This window comes from Ascaphus truei, chromosome 2 (assembly GCF_040206685.1).
Source record: "Ascaphus truei isolate aAscTru1 chromosome 2, aAscTru1.hap1, whole genome shotgun sequence".
In the NCBI taxonomy this organism is placed as follows: Eukaryota; Metazoa; Chordata; class Amphibia; order Anura; family Ascaphidae; genus Ascaphus; species Ascaphus truei.
In genome coordinates this window covers 378579314-378606340 of record NC_134484.1, presented here as the reverse complement: position 1 = coordinate 378606340, position 27027 = coordinate 378579314, and the positions used below count along the sequence as shown (strand labels likewise).

The window sequence follows — 27027 nt, the reverse complement described above, 5'->3', positions numbered from 1 at the left end:
TTTCTTACCAGGGCTACATCTGTAAAGACAAATACATTAAACTATAGTTATTTATATGTAGCACTGTTCCCCCCCCCCCGCCCTCTGGGAGATGTTACTGCTGCTAAATGTGTTGTGGTGCTGTGGCGTACCTGTGAGGGTCCAGGAGAGCTGAGATGTCCCTGTTGGTATAGGACCAGGACAGGCTTTTGTGGTTCATGATGTTCAGCTCAGGGTGTCTGCGCCTCCTGCTTCAGGGAGCTCCAGGATGCCCAGAGATAGATCCCCTCAAAGCACAGAACAGAATTTTTAAGGACACGTCCGAGTATCACATGGAAGATACCCCTGCCCAATACACTGCAATCTCAGACAGGAGTATATAAAACAAAGGGCTTTATTGCATGCAATCACTGCAGTTGTTCTTTACAGCGTAGCAGATGAATGTTAGAGGATCCCAGGCCTCTGGATGGTGCAGGACCTCAGGTAGTATTGAGGCCTCTGTAGAATTTAGGTGTTCTCCCAGCCCCCTAGGGGCTGGGGGGCACGCTCATCCTGGATGGGAGAGACTCACAGCCCTTCCCGTCTCTCCAGGCTCCAGACCAGAACTGACTAACAGTTTGGCACTTCCTCTCTAAGATCTGGAAGGTGAGGGCATAGTGTCTGTACCACTTTTGGCTGTACACAAACACCATGTCACCTCCTCTCCTGTCACTCAGAGAGTAGCATGAGGGGGGTTCAATGCCCCTTGGAATAGCTTGTCACAGCCTGCAGCACTATCAGGACTTATGTGACAAGGGCAGAGAGGCAATCTGGACCAGCCATGTTGTATATACAAATGAAATGTGGTCAGGTGGCATTATAACAGTTCTCAGACTAAATCATGGACACCTAAGAAGTCAGATTATTAAAAAATTGAAGTCATTTCACATTTAAACAGCACACTCAGTTTGCATCTAGATTGACATCAGGATATGAAGTGGAAGACCAGTCATAAGTTGTTGTTCCAGATAATTTGCTTTCACACTGAAGTTTATTGTGATACAGAAGATGAATTTCAGATTTCTTGAAGGAAACTAATTTACAGATCGTTGGCACATCTTCCATTTTATTTTACCAAATGAATAACCTTTGTAACTACAATGACATAATGTGCAATTAGTAGTGCATTGCGCTATGAGTGCAAAACTGACACAAAATGTAAAAATAAGGCCAAAGAATGCATAGAAATATAACACACAGATCTGTATAATGAAAAAGAACAGGAGCAGTTATAGCGACACACATTTACTCCTGACATCTGCATAGCCCACCAATGTCCAATTTTTAAAGCAATTCTTGTCCATTTACAGGGCACATATGGTGTTCTAGGTGCACAAAGGATGTCCAAGGCATTGTGACACTCGGTCAGCTGAAGCATTGCAACTATTTGTGTGCACTGTGGCCTTGTTGTGTCCAAATGTACCCTCTGCTGTACTCCTTATCTCTTTGTTCTGAAAAGCAAACAGCACAACCCAGGGCAAATTGAGTCATCGCTTTGTTTTACAAATAACACAGGTAAAGTGTAGTATGCAGACAAACTCGCAAATCCTGGTTCAGAACAACAACAACAACTATTGACGCTTACCAGCATGCTTAATTTAAAAAAAAAAAAAAAATCATATTTCTTCACAAAACTATACAGCAGGATGTCTTTTAGTAGACCTCAAATCTTATTTGAAAAGATTAGGATAAGAAATGTTTTCCGATAATATTCTTTGTAGTCTGCATGAAAACTCTGTGCTGCGTGGCGGAGTGGAGAAAGTGATAATAAAAAGCAAGAATTGTCATTGGATCACTTTACTGCAGGCTTTGGACCCTTTTAAATTAAAATACAAATCAAAAACAGCTTGAACATTCAAAATAAATATATATATATAAACATTGTGGCAAATGGCTCCCTTTATGTAGCGCTGCCGTTTGCCCAGGCTCTTCACGACACAGTCTTCTAGCGTTTGATTTGTAGAAAAAGGGGACACATGTATACACACAAGAGGCACTCAGCCCCCAACCTTCAGCAGTTTATTTTTCCATTAGGGACACTAAACATTTTAAACACCGTCACTTTAAGACACAAAATAAATCATAAAAACAAACATCTACTCCTGTCAGGAGTCTAGCTCACAGCATATCCCTATCTGCAATGTTGGCTGGGTAAGCCAGTTACCAACTTTAAATAAGACACAGATATAACATTGAGTCCTTAAATGTCAGATGGGGACAGTGTCCCAATAGATCCTCAGATGCTGCAACACGTGGGGGGGCCATCTACCCTGAACTGGATCCTGGGGAGCAGCATCCTCCCAGTCTCCAGGCTCTAAGGCTGCGTCCATAGACACTTCGCCCATGGAGAGGCGCACGGAGGCTGAGGGAAAGCGGGTGCTTTCCCTGGCCATGGTACGCAGGCCGTCTGTGGGCGTGTCTAGGGGCGTGCCAGTGATGTCACACAGCTGGTTCACCCTCATTGGGTGAACCGCTCACGTGACCGACCTGTCGCACCAAGAAATCAGTTTTAACTGATTTCTTGTGCAACACGCACCCCCTCCTGCTTCCGTGCGCACGCGCCCCCACGCCGTATAGACGCGATCACTGTCTTTAGGCAGTCTGATCGCTCAGCGTGCGGACGCGTCCGCGTGGTCGTCCATACCATGGACGCCGGCTAAGAGAGAGTGAAGCAGCAAACCTCACTCCAATATATTCCTGTTCCTCAATTAGGAGAGCAGGTGAGGGAAACCAGAACCATTGTAAAGTCTGGTATGGATTTTCTATCCACCAGCCTTAGTGACTGTGAATCTGTGGAGCGGATCACTTCCATACTAAGTCTGCACTTTCTTCTATAAATCAGACAGAAAGCTGCCCACTATCCTGGGACTATGTCACATATCCTCCCCCCAAAGCTTACACCATCTGGGGTGAGCGACCATGGATATATTTTACGAAAAGAAAAGGCCACTACCTAACTTTTTGTACTACACTATAAGCTACCAATACTTTTAGAAGATACAAATCTTATCTTATTAAGGGTTGTCAACCCTGTATACTAATTTGTAGCCTTACCTACATTTTCAGAGAAGAGAGAAAAATTACAATATTGCAATATTCACATACTGCATACTCTAGAGACATAATATACGATATAATTGCACAAGCGAATTATGTTGCAAGGTTAAGTGTCCCTGACATATTCCGCACGTGTAACCTAATCGGTTAGTTTCAACACATTTTTTTTTCTTTGACTCCCAGTCCCTTACATCCACAGACTTCATTTTAACGCTTGCTGTATCTTGCACAAAGTCAATATTAACTTCATCAGGATTTTCCTTCCACTTTGTATCTGCCGGAACTGCCACCCTCTTGGCTAAAACATCTTCTGTGGTGGCCTGGGTGTCTTCACTAGTTTGATAATCATCTATATACAGCAAATGAAATTGAGGCTCTGGATTTTTAAATCCCAAATCAGGGAGTTCATTCTCCAGAGGGTGCCTATCTGCTTCTGGAATAGCAGCACAATCAAAATCAACTGTTTCTCCTTCCTCTTTGTCATCAGTGAGGGCATTAAGTTCACTTTCCATGGTCTCCTTTTGCGACAAACATATTTCTTTTAGCATTGGAATATCTTTCTCCAATTTAGTACTAAATGTTCATTCCTTGTAACCCTTGCTCAGGTCTTGCAAAACCCCTACCAGCTTGCTTTTGAACTCTGTGTGATGTCCAGAATCTATTTCTGCTTTCCTAGTCTTGTGCCATTTCGTGGCATCACTTAAAGAGCATTCAAGACCAGCTATTTGAATTTTCATCTCATGAAGTTGTCCTGCACTTCTTTTCCCACTCAACGCAGTTGCCAGTTCAGCTTCTTTGGAGTTGTCATGCTGCGCTCACCACAAACAGGACTGATGACCGCGGGGCTGAGGTGGGGATGGAAAGACACCGACCCACAACCATGCAGTCCGGTCCGGAATGCATAGTCCAAGTCGTACAGCGTAGAATGGTTGGATAGGTCAGAGTAATCAGGGTACTTGCCGTAGTTCTGAGTAGGAGAGTGGAGGATGGTAGATGTCCGTAGCCAAGGTCCAGGGTCAGAGAAGGTAGAATAGTCAAGGGACGAAGCCGGGGTCAAAGCGTTGGAGAGTGTAGGAATCCATAGAACAGCCAAAGGTCAGGACAGGAGAGAACAGACAGGTCAAAGTCAAGCAAGGATCAAGACACAACGAAACAGCAGCAGTGAGCACAATGTATAAACAGGAGTTTGTCCTCCCCTGCTGAGCATAGACAGGAGTAGGTATATATGGAGGAAGGATCCAATTACCTTGCAGAGGTGTGATCAGGTCCTCCAATGGCGCCAGGGAGGTAAGTGGCTGAACAGCCTAAAGGTGAGACATCCCTGGTAATTCTAATTGGGTTCCGGGCGACCTGCGCGCGTGTGCGTTGCGCGACGCAGAGAGCTGACGTCACGTGGACGTGCGGCCGAGATTCCTCCCTGTGGGAGGTGCCGACGGCACCCTTGGCCGTGCGCAGTTGCGTGGCTCTGCCGTGTGACGCGTCAGCCGGGCGGAATTCGCCACGGGCTGCGGCGGTGGTTACAGTATCCCCCCTTGAGGGGAGACCTCCGGGCGACACATGGATGGTTTATTAGGATGACTACGGTGGAAGGCATGAATTAGACGGTTAGCATGTACCTGTCGATGAGGAATCCACTCTCTCTCCTTCGGGCCAAAGTCCTTCCAGTGTACGAGATACTGCAATCCTCCTCTGGACATTATGGAGTTGAGAATGGCTTGTATCTCATATTCTTGTTGGCCCTCCACCAGTATGGGTTGCGGAGGTTTAGGTTGTCCTTTGGAGAATGAGTCTTGTAGACAGGGTTTCAGAAGGGAGGAGTGGAAGACGGAGGGAATCCTCATATTTTTGGGCAGTTGTAGCCGGTAGGCTACCGGGTTGATCCTTTCTGTGATACGGAATGGTCCGATAAAGCGCGGTGCCAGTTTGGGTGAGGTTACCTTTAAACGAATGTTTTTTGTGGATAACAAGACCCTTTGTCCTACAGAGTACCCTGGGACCTCTCTACAGTGACGATCTGCTTGTCTCTTCTGTAGTTTACCAGCGTGCCATAGGTTCAGTTGGATTTTCTGCCACAAGTCTTGTAAGTGTAGGATCCTGTCCTCTGCGGCCGGGACTCCAGACTTCGAGATAAGAGAACGGAGCGCAGAAGGATGGAAGCCATAATTGACCATGAATGGCGACAGTTGGGACGATTCATTCCGAAGATTATTATGGGAGAATTCTGCCCACAGAAAAAGTTCTGCCCAGTCGTCTTGAGTATCAGCAATAAAACACCTTAAAAATTGTCCCAGAGACTGATTGGTGCGTTCAGTTTGCCCATTGGTCTGAGGGTGATAGCCTGACGAAAAGTGCAGTGTGACATCCAGACTCTTATAAAACGCCCTCCAGAACCGGGAGATGAATTGGGATCCTCTGTCGGATACTATGACCTGGGGTGTCCCATGTAACCTGAAGATTTCCCTGATGAAAACGTCGGACAACATGGGCGAGGTGGGTAGACCTTTCATCGGGATGAAGTGTGCCTGCTTAGAAAACCTGTCCACCACTACAAGGATGGTATCCATGCCTCTAGATTTAGGCAACTCAACGATAAAGTCCATAGATATATGTGTCCCTGGACGTTCCGGGATGGGTAAAGGTTGTAGGAGACCCGCAGGTCTGTTGCGTGGAGTTTTGTTCCGTGCACATGTGGTGCATGTAGCTACGAAACCTTGTATGTCTCTCCGCATGTTGGGCCACCAGAAGGTGCGTTCTATGAGCTCGGTAGTTCTCATGGTGCCAGGATGACCAGCTGTCTTGGACGAATGTCCCCACTCCATGACACTCCTCTGATATAGAAGGGGAGTGAACAAACGGTCCTCCGGAACCTTGAGTCCTGCTGGGATGTTGCTCTGGGCCCTGGTAATCTCAGGTAATGCACTGAAAGCATTGGCTGCCACAATGCAAGTGGATGGGAGAATGGTCTCCTGCTGTTCCACCTTGTTATCCTCTACCAGGAATTGTCGAGACAAAGCGTCGGCTTTTAAGTTCTTAGACCCTGGGATATAGGAGATAAGGAAGTTGAAGCGTGTAAAAAATAGGGACCATCTTGCCTGGCGAGACCCGAGTCGCCGTGCTCCCTCAATGTATAGCAGATTTTTATGGTCTGTTAATATCATGACTGGCGTCTCCGTACTCTCCAGTAAGTGTCTCCACTCCTCTATGGCCATCTTGATCGCGAGGAGCTCACGGTTTCCTACATCGTAATTCCTTTGGGCGGAGGAAAATCTCTTAGAGAATTACGTATAGGGGTGGAGTGGAGCTTGAGGATTCTTTCTTTGAGATAGCTCCTGCTCCTACACGGAGGCATCAACCTCCAAAGAAAATGGTAATGTAGGGTCTGGGTGTACCAAGATGGGTGCTGAGGCAAATGCCTTCTTTATCCTCTCGAAGGCCTGGAGAGCCTCGTTGGACCAATTCGTAGGGTCAGCTCCCTTCTGGGTCAGCGCCGTGATGGGTGCTACAACCGATGAGAATCCCTGAATGAACCTCCGGTAATAGTTGGCGAAGCCAAGAAACCTTTGGATAGCCTTGAGGGAGAGAGGACAGGGCCACTCGAGTACAGCTTTGACCTTGGTAGGGTCCATAGCGAGACCGGTATCAGATATGATGTAGCCGAGAAAGGAGGTAGATCTTGGGTGGAAATGACATTTCTCGAGATTCGCGAACAAGTGGTTCTCTCTTTGAGACGCTGATCCATGCGGATGCACAGGGTTACCAGGTCCTCAAATCCAGCGGGGCGATCGAGGGGTGCCAATTCGTCCTTCAAACGTTCGGACAGGCCCTGCCAGAATACTGCGGATAGGGCCTCATCGTTCCAGCCGGTCTCCGTAGCCACCGTCCGAAATTCCAGGGCATAGCGAGCCACAGTACGGTCTCCCTGGGAACTATTAAGCAGAGTAGATGCGGCGGTAACCATATGCCCCGGGGTGGCAAACACCCTTCTGAACTCGGCGATGAAGAGGGCGAGATCTGACGTCAGATTGGGGCGTTGCTCCCAGATGGGAGAGGCCCACGCCAGAGTGGCGTTAGTCAGCAAGGAGAGTATGTACGCCACCATTGATCGTGAGGAAGGGAAGTGAAAGGAAAGCAGCTCAAACTGTATAGAAAAAAGTACTTTTTAGAGTGACGCTCAATATTCGTGTGTACATAAGAACATCTTCTTGAAGAAATAGTCCAACAATCGGAACACTATATTATATCCATAGGCTCATATATACAATAACCATTAAAGGGGGGGCAAAATAAAGACCTAGCGGTCAGTCTACACGACTACCGTAGAAATGGTCAGAAATGCACACCCCTCTTAAGGTATAAACATCCCCATTAAGGGTCAGATGTAATAAAATAAGGGCTATTACCCATTACCTGCCCTGGGGGTATACTGAAGTCCAGAACACCAATAAGGGGTAGTAGTTCCTCTGCGTGCAATCCTGAAGTGTAGAAGCAATAGTAGTAGAGTAGAGCAAAGGTGCACTGCAACTGGAAAAAATGTTGAAGAAATGAGGTCACGGGCAAACTCCAAAAATAAAAATGAGGATGTTTAATATATAAACTCACAAGAAGATGAACATGACAAACGAACCAACGCGTTTCATCCCGTAGGACTTTATCAAGGTGATAAAGTCCTACGGGATGAAACACGTTGGTGCGTTTGTCATGTTCATCTTCTTGTGAGTTTATATATTTAACAGATAGGAAAAATAAGGGATGTCCCCATGGGACTGATGCTACAACTTTGTAGGTATAGTGTGGACAAGTGGAGAGAGTCAGTAAGAAACCACCGCAGCAACAAGATAATCAATAAGTCCATTAACATATGATTGTAGACCTCTATCATTGATGGGGGGCGTTTAAAGCACGGCTGGTAGAGATACCCCGGAGCCCTATCTGGACAGAACTCAGGAGTAAATCACAAATCCAGCTACTGCTAGCCTCACCTGCATCTTGTGATCGAGAGGTAAATCCTGCCAGTATACTTCATTCCTTGAACTGAAGAACTGCCGGGTGCTGCTGTGAAGGAGCGTTGCTTGTTGCTGTGTGATGCGGTGGTGTGCTCCTGCTCGCAAATGGTGTAGAGAGGTAGGCAAATGGTGAACAGACGGCGGTCACTGCTCCACTGAAAAAACTCTCCAACCAGGCGTGTAAAACAAAAAAACTTTAATGAATCAAAACGAACAACCTCATGTCAGTGACACTCTGACGCGTTTCGTTCTGGGAACAGAACTTTATCAAAGAGTGCCTTCTACTCCGTACTCCCCCCTGTATATAGACCATAAATGATCCTCACTGGCTGAACAACGTCACGTGTAAACACTCCCACCAGTGAATTAAGTGCCACTTAGATTTGAGACACATCCGCAATCCTAGGGGGGGCGTAAGGATACTAACAATAAACAAATAGTGCAACAATGTAAACTTATTGCTGATACAACATATTACAAAATAGAAACATACTGATTAATGACAAACGGAGTTAAAAGCAAGAAGACATGTGGGTCTTAAAGGGCAGTTGCCACAATGTATATCCTGCCTGGGCACCAATAACTTAATACTATAATATACAGCTATTACTACATATATAGAAAGCTATTACAGCTACAAATATCATAATCATTTATTAGAGGAGTCAAAACTACTCTTGATTCTGTAAGTGCACAGGACTAACATACAAAGTAACATCTACCCTAAATGCATAATGGACTAATTAACATCTAAATCACGTTTATAAAAACAGGTTGAACCATGGACAGGACACAGAAACTATCTCTAATTTAAATGTAATGTTTTGAGGATACTGATATGAATTATCTGAACAAGCTATCCATTCACATCACTATTAATTAAAGCATCATTTACTAAGTGTAAATGTAACCCTTAGGAAATATGAAAGAAAGCTACGTAGTCAGAAAATGTTTTAGCTCCCAATCTATATTTATACCTGTGGGATAAAGTGTGCCTAAGGTGTGGATCCAAAACATCTCCTGTCTATTGAGTCTATTAACCCTATCGCCTCCTCTCGGGTGACACGGTACATGTTCAATTCCACAGAATGAAAAGTTCGCTATACCTCCCTTAGGACAAAGGCTGAAATGTCTGGGAACTGGATGAACACTATCACAGAACATGTGAGGCTTATCAAGAAATGTAGGGTTAATAGACTCAATAGACAGGAGATGTTTTGGATCCACACCTTAGGCACACTTTATCCCACAGGTATAAATATAGATTGGGAGCTAAAACATTTTCTGACTACGTAGCTTTCTTTCTTTATTTCCTAAGGGTTACATTTACACTTAGTAAATGATGCTTTAATTAATAGTGATGTGAATGGATAGCTTGTTCAGATAATTCATATCAGTATCCTCAAAACATTACATTTAAATTAGAGATAGTTTCTGTGTCCTGTCCATGGTTCAACCTGTTTTTATAAACGTGATTTAGATGTTAATTAGTCCATTATGCATTTAGGGTAGATGTTACTTTGTATGTTAGTCCTGTGCACTTACAGAATCAAGAGTAGTTTTGACTCCTCTAATAAATGATTATGATATTTGTAGCTGTAATAGCTTTCTATATATGTAGTAATAGCTGTATATTATAGTATTAAGTTATTGGTGCCCAGGCAGGATATACATTGTGGCAACTGCCCTTTAAGACCCACATGTCTTCTTGCTTTTAACTCCGTTTGTCATTAATCAGTATGTTTCTATTTTGTAATATGTTGTATCAGCAATAAGTTTACATTGTTGCACTATTTGTTTATTGTTAGTATCCTTACGCCCCCCCTAGGATTGCGGATGTGTCTCAAATCTAAGTGGCACTTAATTCACTGGTGGGAGTGTTTACACGTGACGTTGTTCAGCCAGTGAGGATCATTTATGGTCTATATACAGGGGGGAGTACGGAGTAGAAGGCACTCTTTGATAAAGTTCTGTTCCCAGAACGAAACGCGTCAGAGTGTCACTGACATGAGGTTGTTCGTTTTGATTCATTAAAGTTTTTTTGTTTTACACGCCTGGTTGGAGAGTTTTTTCAGTGGAGCAGTGACCGCCGTCTGTTCACCATTTGCCTACCTTATATATTTAACATCCTCATTTTTATTTTTGGAGTTTGCCCGTGACCTCATTTCTTCAAGATTTTTTCCAGTTGCAGTGCACCTTTGCTCTACTCTACTACTACAAACTGTATAGAACACTGGTTCAGAAACCCCCGACAACCGGTGGGATCCCCTGCATACCGATTGGGCGTAGGCAGTCGTGGCTCAGAGGTAGGCGTCGTGGGGACGGGAGCGGTTGCGCGTAGGTCGGTGTTGGCTGTTGACAATGTCAGGCGTCTAACTTGCTCGGTAAGGGTATCAACGTCTTGTTTGAGTTGGGAGACTAGTTGTTCCTTAAGTGTGAATGATCCGGTAAGTTGCCGGAAGCATTCCTCATGTGTGCCTAAACGTTGGGCCACCTCAGCGGCGTCCATGTTTGCTGGGGTGAGCATATTGTCACGCTGCGCTCACCACAAACAGGAATGAAGACCGTGGGGCTGAGGTGGGGATGGAAAGACACCAACCCACAATCACGCAGTCCGGTCCGGAATGCGTAGTCCAAGTCGTACAGCGTAGAATGGTTGGATAGGTCAGAGTAATCAGGGTACTTGCCGTAGTTCTGAGTAGGAGAGTGGAGGATGGTAGATGTCCGTAGCCAAGGTCCAGGGTCAGAGAAGGTAGAATAGTCAAGGGACGAAGCCGGGGTCAAAGCGTTGGAGAGTGTAGGAATACGTAGAACAGCCAAAGGTCAGGACAGGAGAGAACAGATAGGTCAAAGGCAAGCAAGGATCAAGACACAACGAAACAGCAGCAGTGAGCACAATGCATAAACAGGAGTTTATACTCAGCAGGGGAGGACAGACAGGAGTAGGTATATATGGAGGAAGGATCCAATTACCTTGCAGGGGTGTGATCAGGTCCTCCAATGGCGCCAGGGAGGTAAGTGGCTGAACAGCCTACAGGTGAGACATCCCTGGTAATTCTAATTGGGTTCCGGGCGACCTGCGCGCGTGCGCGATGCGCGGCACAGAGCGCTGACGTCACGCGGACGTGCGGCCGAGATTCCTCCCTGTGGGAGGCCCAGACGGCACCCTTCAGAGCGTGCACGCACCGGCTTGGCCGTGCGCGTGTGCGTGGCTCTGCTGTGTGACGTGTCAGCCAGGCGGAATCCGGCAGGGGCTGCGGCGGTGGTTACAGGAGTTGAGTCGCAATACCACATCTCCCAGCTGACTCAGAGCCAGGCTTAAATATGTTTCCTTTTCTTTATTTCTTACCTGCAGCTGCCGATGCTCCTCCCGGACCTTGTCCAGCTCTAGCTGCAGCCAGGCCCTCTCATTGGCCGTGTGGTCCCGCAAGCCGCAGGCATCGACCATTTTGGCCTCATAGGGCCGTGTCAGGTCGGTCACTTGACGGACACCTCATCCCTCTCTTGGTGAGCTGTACCTTGATCTCAGCAATCTGCAATTTGATTCTGCAAGCCTCCTCTCAAGGCTTTCACGTCTTCATTGTGCTTGCTCGGAGTTTGCATGAGCGCATCCTACATATTTTGGAGCTCTGCAGATTTCATCGCCAGGGTTGCTGCTGCTTGCGATTTCCACACCTCTTTCTCCTGAGTGTACTGATTTTTGTGGATGGAGCAGCCTCTCCGCTTCTCCATCTCTCGCTCTAGTTTCTGGACCTTCTCGTGCTCCCTCTCATACAGAGTCACCTGGCATCTGAGCTACGCCTCCAGCGATGCACTTGTGAAGCTCAATGTGACCTTCAGCTGCTCATGCTGCTCTGTGGGGACACACTGGGTACTCAGATGCTCCTGCAGAGCGTTTACTTTGTTAGCAGCCTGGATAAATTCTTCCTGCAGGACCCACTGCTTCTCCTTGGCCTCCTGTAGATGTGCACGCAGCTCTTGCAGCTGGCTCTGCAGTATATGCTGTGCTTGTGTATGCTGTTCCAGCATTCTCTCTGCATTTTGCAGTGCTGCCTGTACTTCTAAACTTTCCTGGGACAATTTTTCCGTCACTTTTTCTGCTTGGTGAAGCTTCTCCTTTCCTTCACAAGCCTGGTCAGACAAATCTGAATTTTCTTCTTTCAGACTTACATTTCTCTCTTTACTCAGGCATTCTCATAGGCTTCCTTCAATATACACAGCTCTGTGTTGAGACCATGGCCCTCTTGGCGAGTGTGTTCCAGCTCTGTGCTGCGAGCGTGAACCTCCTTCTGAGAGACTTCCAACTCCCTACGGCAATTGCGAATCTCTTGCAGAACCTCCCATATTTCTGTTTCAGGTTAGCAATTAGTCCGTCAGACTTGTTCTGCTTTCCTCATATGGTAGCAATTGCGGTGTTGGCCTTTTTCAGACTAGTCGTCACCTCCTCCAACTCACTCTGAAAGAGACGCTCTGTTTTCTTCAAAGCGTCATACTCATGTAAAGCTGGGAGTATATTCCTCTGTAAAGCAACGTTAGCCTCCTGCAACTGGACGTTAATCTCTCGCTCCTTATTCAATCGTTTCTGCAGGACATCATAATCATGGCGGGCAGTTTGGAGTGCAGAAATGAAGGCCTCCTTATCCTGGATCAAGGATTCAGCTTCCCTTTGCTCCTCCTTTTTCTTTGCCACCTTCTTGCATGCACTCATAACGCGTTGCTTGCTTTTGCAGCTGTGGGAGGCAGTATTCCTTGTGCTGCTCCTGTTGCCACTGTTTGTATTTGAACATTTAGGGACTCACTTCTCCCATGTGACCTGGTTCATGACAGGCCCAGCATACTGGCTCCTTTTGAAAATCTCCTGTTTTTCTTCTAGCCGGCACGGCTCCGAATTCTTGTCACTGTCTCCAAGGTTATGGGGTCCTGCGCTCTGGACGCTGGTCACTTTTGCAGCTTCCCTCTGCGGGTACGGCTCTCTTCCCAGGGCCACATATGAGTCATCATCATCATCGTCATCATCGTATGGCCTGAGGGACACTGTTTTGCATGGTTATGTACATTACAAAGCAAACATTTCATGTCGGCCATTTAAAAAACCCGGCAGAGAAAACTTGACACTCAGCACTTTGCTTATGGCATTAGCTTTACACAGCACAGCAATCTTTTCATACCCGACAGAGCAGACATTACACTCAGCACTTGCTAGATACAATTTTCACTTCAGCAAAAATTTTGTTTTTCAGCTTGGGTTCAGGGCATTAACATATCTTCATTTACTGGCCTCTGGGTGCTATTGCATCCACACTTCACACATTCTCTGTGTATGTTGTAAGTACAAGTGGTCATACACAGTGAGACAGACTTCACTCGCAGAGTCTGCACTTTACTGTGGCCGGGTGGCCATTTTAAATCCCCACGTTTTTTCTCAAACCCACAGACCTTTCTGTGTCTGCCCGCACTCTCCACCATATGTGGCAAATGGCTCCCTTTATGCAGCGCTGCCGTTTGCCCAGACTCTTTACGACACAGTCTTCTAGGGTTTAATTTGTAGAAAAGGGGGATGAACACGTGTATATACACAGGGGGCACGCACCCTTCAGCAGTTTATTTTAAACACCGTCACTTTAAGAAACAAAATAAATCATAAAAACAAATATCTACTCCTGTCAGGAGTAACTCACATGCATATCCCTATCTGCAATGCTGCAACACATGGGGGGGCAGTCTACACCAAACTGGATCCTGGGGAGCAGCGTCCTCCCAGCCTCCAGGCGCTAAGAGAGAGAGAGAGTGAAGCAGCAAACCTAACTGCAATATATATCCTTTTCCTCAATTAGGAGAGCAGGTGAGGGAAACCAGAACCATTGTAAAGTTAGGTATGGATTTCCTATCCACCAGCCTTAGTGACTGTGAATCTGTGGAGCGGATCACTTCCATACTAAGTCTGCACTTTCTTCTATAAATCCGACAGAAAGCTGCCCACTATCCTGGGACTATGTCACTATATATTCTCCAAATCTTTCAAATGTCCCAGTTTTTAGCTTTTTCCTGTTTGGACTCAAATAAAATGCTTAAAACCATAAAAATAAAAACTGCATGTCTTTATCCGATCAATCATATCAAAGAGTAATCATTTTAAAATATATTGGTAAACGCGAATTAAACAATTTATTAATATAAACCAAACTGTCATTTTGCTACAATCAAGAGTTTGTGTTATGTTAGTGTAACTCCCCTCCTAGAGGGTTACTAGCAGGTTAGTATATGTCAGGCCACACCCTGTGTTGCCATGGGGATTCTGATATCATGGTAGAGTATTTAAATCAGGGAGAAGATTCGAGAAGGTTAAGTTCCAGAAGGACAAGAGTAGAGGAGCCTTGGGGAGAGTAGATAAGTAATGTTTATAAAGTACAGTGCTGGCGACGCGATGGTCGCTGGAAAATCAAATAGAGATGACTTCCAGCGATCGCGACCAATCCGTCGCGCCGTGCTTACTATAAGCGCACGCGACGGCGGTAATGCATTTGTTGCGTCACTGTCGCCGGCACTATAAGCACAGCCTAATACCATAGACCAGGCCCTCCTGTTTATTATATTGTAGATAGAGAAATTACCCTTTAAGTTAGGATCCCCAAAAGAAGGAATGGAATCCTAAATACTAAAGGAAAAGATGTAAGGCACGCCATGTAGGACCTCAGGAAAGAAGGCTCCCGGGTGTCAGCAGATCAGCATAAATATTCCTCATCAGTCTGTATGGAAGTGGCAGTTCCAATTAAAGGTCAAATGTATTGGGTCACGTTACAAAAGGCCCAGCAGGATTCTCGTAGGGGCCTAGAGTAATCGGATTAATACTGATGATCAGGGCTCGACAAATGCATTTGCCTGCAGGCCACACGCAGGAGCATTTTGGCCGCTGTTGAGTGCTGACCTGCGGCGGGGTCCGGCGTGGTGCGGCAATCTCCGTCTTCTCCCCTACAAATTGTAATGTTTCCCCTGCAGTAACTGAAAAAATGGCCGTGGTGCCAAATGACGCCGCGTTGCCTTGGCAATGGAACGCTACGTGACACTGTGACATCCCGCGGCGCCACGTTGCATGACTTCACGGCATCCCTTTGTCATGGCAACGCAGTGTCATTTGACCCCGCGTGGCCATTTTTTCAGGACCTTCAGAGGAAACATTACAATTTGCAGGTTAGATCACCGCACCACGCCGCCGGATCCCACGCCGGACCCCGCACAGGTAAAAGTCGTGAGGGAGTTACTTTGGGGGGGGGGGGAGTTACTTTGGTGGGGGGAAGGCAATTGGGTTTTGCCCTAATTTGTCGAGACCTGCTGATGATGATCCCGAGCAACGAAGGGGGCCGGGTCCCACACCTTCTTAGCGCAACCAAGGCCGCCTGGAGGGGACAGCTAAGTCCCTGTCTGGGCTGTGGGGAGCCCGGCGGCCAGACAAAGCAGTTGGGCCTGACCTCTCCCCAGCAGAATAAATTATATTGCATTATTTTTTTTATATATATGTATCGGGGCTTTTTTATATGTATTGTTGTTTTTATATGCCATTGGGTCTTTTTTTTTTATATGTATTGGGTGTCTTTTTGATATGTATTGTTTTTTTTAAATATATATATTTTTATATATGCATTGAGGTGTATTTGTATGCATTGGGGTCTTTTTTTTACATGTATTGGGGTATTATTTATATGTATTGTTTTTTTAATATGTATTGGGGGGGGTTCTATGTATTTGAGTTGGTTTTATATGTATTGTTTTTATGTATGTATTGGGGGTGGGTTTATATATATATATATATATATATATATATATATAGTTTTTTTTATATGTATTGGGGTGTCATACTGTGACAGGGTAAATAAAAGCCACCAGCTATATGCCTGGCAGACATATGTTTAGTCTGCAGTGCAGCAGTGACTAGGCTAACTTCAGCTGGGAACCTCAGGACAATTAGTTGGATCCCAGTTGCCTAATCAAGGTGTGTTAAAAACCCCAGGCTGTAGACACATGCTGCCTAGCTGTTCAGGAGAGAGGAGATTACTGATAGAAGGTCTGTCTTTTTGTATGCTGTCTGAAGCAGGGAAATCCCCTGAAACTCTGGAGAGAGAACAGCTTGATACAAGGTCTGTTAACAAAGTACATGGTTTATGAACTGTCTGTCTCCTGCATAGAAAAGAGTAGCTGTCTTATTTTTACTCTGTCTGCTAAAGAGAAATTATTTTGTTTTGTCTGCTGAAGAAAAAGACATTTTTCTTTTGTTTGCTGATGAGAAGCTATTTGTTTTGGTGTGTTGTATGTTTTAAGGCTAAAATAAATAAGCCTTATCCAAAGAACCCGCGTGTGTAGTTGCATGTACGCTGCAACATATGGTGTCAAGAAGTGCCGGGATTTTGAAAGGCCCCTGCAGTTAAAGGGACACACACACACACACACACACACACACACACACACACACACACACACACACACACACACAAGAATGGAAAAAATGGAAGAATTTTTTAAAGAGCAGTCCAGACAGCAGGGACAGTTAATGCAGGAGCAGGCCCGGCTACAAGCAGAGAGAGATGAAAGACTATTGCAGCAGCAAACCCAGCTCCTAGCCCAGCAGCATTCATTATAACAATCAGACACATCTAGCACAGATGACCTTCAGGACTCTAATTGAATTGAACCCATTCTTGTATTGCACGATCTATTGGACTATGGGACTATAAATTACAAGTCAATCCAATTGGAGTTCATCCCCTGATGAATTCCGCTGAGACGGATGAAACGCGTAAGGTCACGTGGCATAGGAACTACGGTGGTCGAGCAGTCCAGACGCCAGAGTGAGGACGTCAGTGAAGGATTTCCCTGGTCCCTGAGTTGTGAGAGGCAAATGGCGGCCGCACTGAACAGAGGTGTTCCGGTTTGAAAGGAAAAAGCCCTTTTCGGTGACTACAGCAGCAGCAACATCTATTTGCAGTTACTTCCACCGCATTCAAACGGAGGACGGCTGTGAATTCTCACGTCCATCTTGTGCATGGGCTGGTCCCATAACATGCCTTTATTTTATTGACAAAGTGTGAGTGTGCATTTGTCTGTCCATGGAATATTAAACCTTATATATCTGATTTTATACAAGGATCGGGCGCTTTTTCTTTATCTTTTCTATTAGGTTCGTTGGGAGGTTGGTGAGCCCAAGAAGAAGCTGCCTGGACCTTCTATTTGTCACACAAAAGGACGCATATGGACTTAAGTATTGATTCATTCATATTTTATGGTGTTCATTTATTTTTTCATTTTTTTATATAAAATTAATTTTTTTCTTTATTTTTATATTTTTTTATTTTTTCTTGTTCCATATGTCATCACATTGTTTTTTGTGATCATACAACTGTTTTACCTTCTTTTTTCACTTTTAACATATTTTTTGTCACACACACACTTTTTCACCATTTTTTAATATTCATTTTGGCACAATTTTTATTCATACATGAGGTATTATATAACCACCAGTATTTTTATACTTCTTATTGCTATTAGGCATCTGTGCTGGGTGTGTCATCTTGCTTTATTGGATCAGGGTTGCAGCAATTTGGGTGTTGTCTGAGAAAGGCGCTGTCTTTTACTCTTTCTTAATATCCATTCATCCTAACCTGATAGCTACCTAATTTCGTCTACACCCATCCTGCAATTGTTGCTCTGGTTCATTCAGCAAGATGATGAAAACTAGTAAGGAAAGGCTCATTAGGAGACAACAATATGCTGAATCTGCAGAAATAGATATGTCAGAACTTAATGAGGACAGTATTGATCTAAAGACCAACTTTTTTAAGCTTGAGAGGTTGGCAAAGGAAGATATGAAGCATTGGCTTGATCTTTTATCACTACAAAATTATCTAGACGCTAAAATAGTCCCTAGAGGATTGAGGTTTACAAAAAAAACACATTTGACACAAATATTGATTTTAAAACAAAATGGAATGATGCAATGGAATCTTGTTCATTCACTCTAATAAAGCTACTAATCACCTATAGGGAAGACAAATTGAATGATATTGCAAAGGAAATAGAGGAAATACAACATACAATGAGTCCATTTGTAGAGAGTGAGGAATTTTTAGAACTAGACAAATTGGTTGACTCTAGGGTACTCAAATATGAGAAAGATATTAGTGAACGTAAGAGCAATAAGTATGTGAGAGATCAAACTGATTATGCTACAGATAAAGTTAGAGACTGGAGACGACACGATAGGAGAGACAGATCAAAACATTATACTCCTAACAAATACTACAAGAAAAACAAAACTGATAGATACAGAGACAATAGTAGAGATCATGGAAATACTTATTTGACACCCAATGAAAAGGACAAAAATACCAACAGAACTGAAAAGAAAACACATAAATCTCAGTTCTCTTGTCCTACAGAAAACAAATTTGAGGTCTTACAAGACAGGGGGGAACCATGTGAGGAGGTTTTGGTAGAAAAGAAAGAAATGGATAAAAGTCGTGGTACTATACCAAAAACCCAAAATAGAGATTCTATCAAAAACAATTCAGATAGTAATGCTTCCACTACAAAATCTCATACTGCTTCTTTTTTAGAGCTAGTGACACAACAAGAAAAAAGAGAGAGGGAGAAATCTTATCCTCTGTGGGATCGGAAACCAACGTATCATTCAAACACCCCTCAACGAAGAAAGAGAAGCAGCGAGGAACCCGGGGAGGGAGGCGCGAGCAAAGAAAGAAGGAGAGTAAGTTAAGAGTCAGCATTCCAGAAGCACACGGTATATTCAATCTATCCACGTTTATTTTATCTAGTAATCACATATCGCTCGTGACCAGGGGCCTTTCATTTGCACCTAGTAGTCTTCCTAATAGATTTGATCAATTTGTAGATCTGAATAAGTATATTAGGAAGATTACATTAATGAGACATTTCTCAATGCAGAATAGAGAACAACATGATGTATTCAATGCACGAGAAATTGCTTGTATTGATGCAATGACTGCATTGCTTATGGAAAACACACAGGCGGATAATTTAACACACTTACAAAATCTAAGCCAATTATCAACCTATGAGTCGGACTGTCTAGTGCCATCCAATATTAATAATGACCATGTTGCATCACAATTGGTGACAACTTCAAATCGAGCAATTGAAGACACTTTCCAGAGTCCATTTGATGTTGCTCAAACTGACAAAGATGAGATATTAGGGGGTCTGGCATAACAACATAACAGCATTTAGGATGAAGCCATTTTGTGTGAATATTTCAATCCGCCATCTTGTCTTGTCTCTGTGAGTCTTAATTTCTGTGTTTCATTTCTGTATAAACAAATGTGTGAAGCAGAGAAGGGAATATTTTCGCTCCTAGCTGAATTTATTGACCCTTCCTCATCCAATCAGCTTCAAATTAAAAGTGTAAACAGGCTAGATATTATGAGAAAGCCTTGTTAGTAGTCTAAGATAAACTGTTTCTCACACAGTGTGCCAAGTGGCAGAACTGACATCACATTTAACCCCATAATGATTTTTAGCTGACAGACAGTTATCCAGTATTGTTATGTATTACAAAATGAGGTAATGTTTAGTGACGTGCAAGCCCCCCCATAATGGGGTGGAGCTTTAGGATTTAGGGTATAAATATATGGCATACCATGTTTATTGTGGGGAGAGCTTTTGTTTTGAAGCTGTCTCCGTTGTGCACTTGACTTGAATAAATTCACGTGTTATTCTGTTTTCAAAATAACCTCAGACTGTGTTTTTTATTTACGCTTTTCACAGATGGCGCAATCCTCATAGGGACTCAATATCATCGGAATCGAGCACCCGGATGAATCACTCCTCCATCACTCAAACCTGAGCGCTCATATGAATCAAGGTAAGGCTACCTGCATTTTTTAGACAAACAGCCTGATTAAATTGTTTTGAGTGGTGCGTGGAGCTGATTTTTGAACGGTGTCTTATCTGATGTGACGAGTAAGAATCCCTAGCAGTTTCACGTGAATTTATTATTCTCTGTTCCTGTATTCATTTTAAAGTGTAAGAGTTGTTAAGAGTTGTAGGGGCTAAGGTAAGAGTCCCGTTAAAAATTTTGGTGTTTTGGTGATGAAAGTGAGTGTTTGTATGCTTAAAGTGATTGTTTTCAGACCGTCCTGGGTTATGATAAAATATTTTTGTTGTCTGAGCAGGACGGGTCCCTGATTGTACATTTGCTCTGTTTTAGCATTTACATACCAAGTGAGTTCATGGATATCTGGTTAGAAAGTCTTATCTGTATCCATGTTATAAAAGTATAAGGTTTATCAGGACTGGGTTGGACCCGCTGAAGTGATTCAAGTTTTTCTTTGGTATAGTTATGGTGAGAAAATGTGATTGGGGAACAGTCTTGTGACAGGTCCTTATCTGCATATTTACACTATTCAGAACAATAACATGCCAAAAGAGTTGTACGTAATCAGCTTGCACTGATTATTGTAACGCTAAATTGTACAGGTCAATTAACAGTTGATTGCTGTAGCCGAAGTATTGTACAGGTCAATTAAATTTGATTTCTGTAACCGAAGAAGTATTGTACAGGTCAATTAAATTTGATTTCTGTAACAGGGAATAATGGGAAACCAAAAATTCTCAAAGGATTGTGTGTCTGCAGACAAAGATAATAAAGAATGAATACAGAGAACGAAAAGAGACAATATAAATATATTTTGTTGGCCAGTGAATGGCACTGTTTGTACTATTATCAACTAATTGCGCAGATGTTTAAATGAAAGAGGGGTCTTTTTCTGTGGGATTGATAAGCTCAGGGAGCGCCGTCTCGTGTGTTTTTGAATCCCACAGGGAAACATACCTTACGTTAATATGGGTCAAAAGAATTATGTTGAGGGACAGAAGGGTCCCGCTGCATTAATTTTTACCATTGCCAGGACAGAAGTTAATATAATAACAAGTGAAAAAGAAAGTGAATAGGAAAGAAATAGCAAGTGAATTTGCCGATAGATAATTAAGGCATATGTGTTGTTGAGGAAGTAGATATTGAGGGTTATTTTTATGACAGGTTTATAGGCAGAAATTGGGATAAAATTAGAGACTGTGTGTATATTGTTTGGAAGGGACATAACGTGTTATAAGTGTAAAAAGGTAGGACATGTTGCCAGTAATTGCAGAGCAGCCCTAAGAGAGACAGTAGAAGAAAAAGAATGGAATTTAAAAGGTTTGTTCGTACTGGCCACACGAATAGGTCTTTTGAACCAGATAATATTCTTTTTCCTTCTGTTCTAATGGCAACTAGAAAGAGAATAAAAGCAGGTTATTTATATGAGAAGCTGATTCGCTGTGTAGGAGAGAAGTTTGTGTCTATGTTCTTTGTGTGTCTGTATTGTGGTTTCTGTATTGTGTGTAAACCAGTAAAAACATGTCAATTGCATTTCTATAGGATTAGGATATGTTGGAGAGATTTTAAGCTTGCACGTATTGTTTAAATTATATAGGGTGTGTTCATAAGTTGATCTAACCTCAGTTTAGTTCATTGTCCCATTTTTTATTTTTTTGAAAGGTCATATTTTTTATTTTTGAGAGGCCATATTTTTATTTTTGAGAGGCCATATTTTTATTTTTGAGAGGCCATATTTTTATTTTTGAGAGGCCATACATTTTTTCGGTTTTATTACTGTGTAGAGAGCTCCATTTTTAACTTTGAGCTGAAGTTTCAATCCAGTAATTAATATTTAGAAGACGGAGAAACTGTTTTGTTATCTGTTTTGCACTTTCAAGGTCTTTTTTGGCGAAACGCCCGGGCTGGCAAACTGCCCAAGATAAACAAGCTCTGAAATTTTTCTCTGAGTGTCTTTAAAAAAATAACGCTGTCAGTGTGTACGGCACTGTGCAAAGAGCTTATATTACAAGAAATTTAGTGTGAAGTCCTATACAAAAGCATTTGACTATTATATGAATATGTGATGTATTTTATAACTTCTAACCATTTATTTTTTCCATAGGTGTACAATTTTATTATAAGCAGTAGTTATTGTTAAAATATTTGTAGAATGTTTTGCCAAAATGGTGCATTGGGAGTCACCTCTCGTTTTTGGATATGTTTTAGGTATAGAGTTAAAGGACAGGTAATATATAGTGGCAAATACAGTTACATAAGTGAGCAGGGTATATATTATATGCAAGGCATTTCACATTTTTTGCAGAATAGTTACAATGAAGTGTTTGGGGTGGAGGCCTGACTGGAATTGGCTTGGGGCATTTGTCTTAGTATAGTAATTATTTAATTGGGAGTGAACACATTTTTGTCCATGACTTTGGATAGTAGTGTATTGCAGTGTATGACTTTATATATATAGCGTCAAAAATGTTCTCAGCACTTCATAAAGAATACAGTAGAGGGAATTATAATAGAATAGTAAGTGCAGCAAAATCAGACAATAGGAAAATAAATCCCTGCTCTTAAGAGCTTACAATCTAAGGTTTAAGGGAAATTTACAGAGATAGCAGGTGAGGGAATAAGTGCTGTAGATGGTAGTGCTTGGCCACAATGGGTGTGGTAGGAGTGACTGTGTGTGAAATAATAGCCATGAGTGCAGGCTATTGGGATGTTTAATTTGTGGGGCAAGTTTTAAGGTTAGTTAGTATTTTATGAAAAGGTTGATACCATTTGCATCAGAGGAGATGACAGTGAGGCATGAATGAGAGCAAGTGTGTATGGGGAGAAGAGAGATTGGTCTGTAGTTTGAGACAGTGTTTTTGTCCCCACTTTTGAAGATTGGCACAGCTCTGGTAGTTTTCCAGGTCTTAGGGGCATGGCCTGTAAACAGGATAGAGTTGATTATGGAAGCAATTGATTTGACAATGGCTGAGGCCCAAAGCCTTAGGAACTTAGATTGTAGTACAGTCAAGTCCACATTAGCTGCTTAGTTTTAAATATGAGGAGCATTAATAGGAGATACCTCTGTCTATATGCGGATGTTAAGACAGTAGTAAACACATTGATACAAGAATTTGTTCTTGGGTATAAATTATCTCCCTATGAGACACTTATGGGATGACTTATGACTATCAGTAGTTCAAAGGAACAAATTAAGGACCATCTATTGGTAATAAAACAATTAATAAGTATTGTATGCCACTAATACATTTTTTGAGTCTCTAGGCATAAGGTATGATAAAAGTGCACCTACACGAGACGGAGTTAAAGGTCAAGTAGTTCCTAAACAAGCATGCTCCTCATCCCAGATGAAAGGGCCCGTACTAACCACCAATACAGCAATTAAAGTGGAAGAGTTCTTTCCCTGGACCCAAAGTACAGTAAAGCTCATTCCAGCTCCACCAAAGACCAAAGGCACCTAAAGCACAGCCGCATCAAGTTAACGTTTTGACGAGACATAAACTTTGACCGTTAACCAACGAAGAAAATAAGATACCAGGCAGAGGCCTGATCTTATCAGGAACATTTCATTTTTTCAAAGACTCAAAACATTCTATTTTTTCAGAGACTCAATATTCCTGATTTCTATCAGAACATTTTATTTTTCAGAGACTCAATATTTTTTATTCTTTAGAGTGTGTTTAAGTTAGAAATTTAAGGTGTATGTACAATTGAGCCTTGATGGGAGGATTGGTTTCCTGGAAGCGTGGCTTGTGAAAGCTCTTGTATGTGTTTTGGCAGTACCCATCACTCTCTATGTATGTGTCATATGCAGCAAAACTTTGATCCAGAAGTGTGTTGCACCTCCAACGAGAGGAGGAGGTCACCCAGGGGGTGTGTCAGCCACAAGGAAAGGATCATAAGTCAGCCATGTTGACCATCGCAGACATTGTCTGTTCTGATATTCTGAGTGAATGATGTATATAATGCATGCAGGGGTGAGGATCATGCATTTTGCTTCCACAGATACCAAACCCCTTCAATTCTCAGTAATAGCTGAAAATATATGATGATAGAGATAGATGCCATTTCCTTTATCTAGCAACTGCATATCCAAAGAAAGGTTGCTTGCATAAAATAAGGTTTTTAGTATTATGTGTATAATGTATGTATTTTTCCATTTTTTAAGGGAACCTCTTTAAAGGGTGTATCACACACTAGGAACAAGAATCAATTTATGGGTCAAGTGTCTCCACCAACCAATGAAACCTGTGTAAAAATGTATGTTCAGTCAGATAACAATTTACAGGAAGGATGTGGCCTTAATTTTGCAGTTTTTAATTTCGTCATTAAACCAAGAACAGGTTCAGATCAGGCTTATGGCCTTACAAAACAGAATGGCTTTAGATTACATTTTAGCATCAAAAGGAGGTGTATGTGCCCTAATTAAAGAACAATGTTGTGTTTTCATCCAAGATCAGAGTGGCAAGGTACAACATGAGTTAGATAAGATAGGAGAAATTCAAGAAAGACTTAGGAAGAGAAGTTCACAGACTGGGACCCTTTGGGGCTGACTGGATTGGTAGGATCACTAGGAGCGAAATTTTTGAATGCAGTAATGTGTGTGATTGTGATACTCGTTGTCATCCATGTTTGTGTTACGTTTGTCAAAGGCATGATCCACAAATATGCAACCCCATCTGCAGACATAATGCCATTGTTTGCAGAACCAATCTACAGCAGTCCCTTGAAGAAAGAAGATGCCAAGTACAATGTTCTAACTCTGGAAAAGAATTTGGCTGCAACGCCATACGAGACTATGACTACATTTGGCAGGCACCCTCGTGCACTGTCCTATCCCCTCAAGCAGCATTATGAGATGATGGAGCACCCTTGTGCCTCCCAACGTGTTTCTGGACTAACATCATACCAATAATTCTAAAAAAACAATGTTTTAAAGAATCAGAGGAGGGACTGACAAAGATGAGATATTAGGGGGTCTGGCATAACAACATAACAGCATTTAGGATGAAGCCATTTTGTGTGAATATTTCAATCCGCCATCTTGTCTTGTCTCTGTGAGTCTTAATTTCTGTGTTTCATTTCTGTATAAACAAATGTGTGAAGCAGAGAAGGGAATATTTTCGCTCCTAGCTGAATTTATTGACCCTTCCTCATCCAATCAGCTTCAAATTAAAAGTGTAAACAGGCTAGATATTATGAGAAAGCCTTGTTAGTAGTCTAAGATAAACTGTTTCTCACACAGTGTGCCAAGTGGCAGAACTGACATCACATTTAACCCCATAATGATTTTTAGCTGACAGACAGTTATCCAGTATTGTTATGTATTACAAAATGACATCAGCTTTAGTATTGTTATGTATTACAAAATGAGGTAATGTTTAGTGACGTGCAAGCCCCCCCATAATGGGGTGGAGCTTTAGGATTTAGGGTATAAATATATGGCATACCATCAGCAAAAAATGAGAAGTGAATCTCCTGATGGTGCTTCTAAATCCAAGATTGTGCAATGTTGGCCATAATGCCTAGGAGTCCGGGGTATATGAATAATATAAATTTATGAATGTGTGACAGGGTATATGGCTCACCATATGAAGCTTAACATGGACAGAGTAAACCTAACCACTTTAAAAGTGAAACCACAAGGAAGCCCCTATATAAAGAAACTCCCAGTGCAATCACTATGTGGATAATCATATCCTGTATCATAGGCTGGAGCCCTGCACATACCCTATAGTCACAATAGCTATAAAAAATAGTAAGTCACTCACTTATTAACCCCTTCTGCTCCATAACTGCGTGCATCCGTTCCGTTTTGTAGATGAAGTCTGTGTAGGGAGATGGTGGAGCACTGCAAAGAATTAGGGCTGGAGGCAAATCCGTGAAAAGTAAAAATGCTTTATTCCAGATGCATGGTAGCAACAGCTACATTAAAAAGGGTCCTCTAACGCGTTTCGCGCTATGACAGCGCTTTATCAAAGAGTGACTCCTGTCTCCCCTGATCCCCCTTATATGCTGTTCCCCACGGAGGTGATTTCGCGCCAAAAATCAGTCAAAACTCTGACTGAAGCTGAAACCACGTAAGAAACTACGGTGGCCTCATAGGGTAAAAACACCTCCGTGCTGAAAAAGCAAAGGCGGAAATACAAAAAACTGCATACATAGCCAGATTGATAAGTCTGGTGACAACACATAATACAGACATTATACAAGAGTAAAAAAATGAGATAAATGGATTATAACATACTGAATAAGGAGATGTAAAGTACATAAAGTAAAAAAGCAGCACATATAAAGAAATATAAAATAAATATTTAACTCTCATTAGATAACTGGGAACATGAAGAAATATACCCATCAATAGACCCATCACTCTGATAATAGTGTATCTATTATCACTAAATATAATAATAAACATGAATGTTTAGGTTAACTCAAAATAAATAAATAAACTAGTCTCAATACAAAAATAATGGCAATAATAATAAAGTTAAAGAGATACATATGTATAGTTATCATCTTAAAACAGAAAATTTGAAAAATACATTTATAAAGATCATAATGCTGTTATCACCTAGTAATAGGCTATTGGATTAACTTCATCCTATCAGAGTCACGGATATCAGAAAAAACCTAAGAATAAAGTATATTGATACAAATATTGATTCAATAGAAAAATATATTAGATTGAAATGTATATAATATTAATCATTTCTGTACCTTATAATGAACATATATATTATTGATAAGAGATTAATATGAAAAAATGGAGGTAAAGTCAGTACATATAATGGTTTTATAAAAAATGATTTTATAAAAAATGTATCAGTTCCCAATCTTGATTGATCCCATTTGGGTATAGGGAATCCATGGTGAAGATCCAGAACATCTCACGTCTATTGAGCATGTTCAATCTGTCACCACCACGAATGGGTGGAGGAACATGCTCAATAGCCGAAAAAGAGAAGTTCTGGATACCTCCATGTGGGCAATGGGCAAAATGACGTGACACCGGATGTGTGGTAGTAAGATTTTTTATAGCTCTGACAT

At 42.4% G+C, this 27027-nt stretch overlaps 1 long non-coding RNA gene across 1 annotated transcript; it reads right to left on the bottom strand.

Moving 5' to 3' along the window:
• Nucleotides 1–713: 713 nt before the first annotated feature.
• On the bottom strand, nt 714–26570 carry LOC142487579 (uncharacterized). Its single transcript, XR_012799258.1, has 3 exons — nt 25749–26570; nt 13757–13849; nt 714–1469 (listed from the first exon to the last, which is right to left on the bottom strand). It is a non-coding gene; the product is annotated as an uncharacterized LOC142487579 (long non-coding RNA).
• Between the last annotated feature and the right edge of the window lie 457 nt (nt 26571–27027).